The following is a 1,588-nucleotide window of genomic DNA, read 5'->3' as shown; positions in this document are numbered from 1 at the left end:
GGGTTGACCTCTGAGGATGCATACCTATTTCTAAGGGAATTTGAAGAGGTATGTGTTCTAATTAGGATCCAACAGCTTTCTGATGATGTTGTTAAGCTAGGGTTTATCACTTTTGCATTAAAAGACCAAGCTAAGAAGTGGTTGTATGGGTTACCCATAAATTTCATAACCTCATTGGAACAGTTCAGAGTTGTCTTCCTTAAGAAGTTTTTCCCAACTCATAAGACTAATAAGCTTAGAAGTGATATCCTTCAATTTAGGCAAAAGCCTAGTGAGTCCTTTTCCAAACTTATAGAGAGATTCAAGGATCTACTCCAAGAATGCCCTCACCATGGCCTAGACTTATGGCATTTATGTCAAATAATTTATGAGGGTATTGATTACCCAACTAAACAAATGATAGTCTCTGTGCTCTGAGGGATTCACATCCTTTACAGATGAAGGAAAGGCATGAGAATTCTTACTTGACTTAGCTGACAAAACCCATGAGTGAGAATCAACCCAAGAGAGTGAAAGAACCATAGGAGAAAAATGATATTTTGCGAATGAGATAGTAGCCAAGGAAGCCCATTTGGATAGCCTAATCAAGAGGACTGAGGGTATTGTTCCTAGAGAGCCATCATCAGTCAATTTGGTTAAGATTTGTGCTTGGTGCAAGTCCCATGGACATGTCATAGAAGAATGCCCTACACCTCTAGGGGCACATCTAATGATAGTGTTAATGCCCTATACCAAAATAATCCATATAGTAACACCTACAATCTAGGATGGAGAAATCACCCAAATTTCTCTTCGAATCAGGGCAACCAAGCAGGGCCTTCCAATTTTCATAATCAAGGTCAACCTGGACCCCAAAGGCCTCTCTTTGAACAATAATCTTTTTCTCAAAATACTTTTCCTAGGTCAAATATAGGACATCAGGCTAGTTTTCCTAGGGCCCCTCTCCTATCATCTTATTAGCAACCCCCTGGGTTAACCAACACTGGAGAGGCAAAGAGAATAAGTGACTTGGAAAAAAATACGGCCCTCCTCATGATAAGCCATCAAAATCTTAGGAGAGAACTCACCCAAGTTATCTCTATTATGTGTGAGAGGGAGAAATGAACTTTACCCAGTCAACCAGAGCCTAACCCTAGGCATCATTAGCCTATTAGTTCACAAGCACCAACTAATGCACCACTGAATATAGTACAAAGTCAGACCCAACAAGGGCCCTCTAACTAATGTAATGTTGTTTATGCCCTTAGGAGTGATAGAGAGTACCAATAGAGCTGTCACGCCCCGTTCACACAGAACCAGACCAGTGATCGGGTTAACTCCGGTTAACCCAAACCTGCCAGGATCATCTGATACAATACCCAACCACAGCATACACACATCTAAGATAAACGTTCAAAAGTTTAGCGGAAGACTTAATTTACCTGTAAATACCGCTAATATACTTGATACCCAAATTGTAGTATATAGATAAATACATGTGGGCCCGTAGGCATGATATTTACACAAAAAGAATAACAATTCACGTATCAAGTACACAAAAAGGGGTCATCAAAAGAATCAAAAAGTAAATGCCTGTACGACGTCAATA

At 40.1% G+C, this 1,588-nt stretch overlaps 1 non-coding gene across 1 annotated transcript; it reads right to left on the bottom strand.

Annotated features, from left to right (window-relative positions):
- Positions 1-231: 231 nt before the first annotated feature.
- On the bottom strand, positions 232-338 carry LOC122065492. Its single transcript, XR_006136022.1, has one exon. It is a non-coding gene; the product is annotated as a small nucleolar RNA R71 (small nucleolar RNA).
- Between the last annotated feature and the right edge of the window lie 1,250 nt (positions 339-1,588).

This window comes from Macadamia integrifolia, unplaced genomic scaffold (genome assembly GCF_013358625.1).
Source record: "Macadamia integrifolia cultivar HAES 741 unplaced genomic scaffold, SCU_Mint_v3 scaffold2041, whole genome shotgun sequence".
NCBI classification, from domain to species: domain Eukaryota; kingdom Viridiplantae; phylum Streptophyta; class Magnoliopsida; order Proteales; family Proteaceae; genus Macadamia; species Macadamia integrifolia.
Note: the sequence above shows the minus strand (reverse complement) of the source record. Positions and strands in the feature narration are given on the sequence as shown.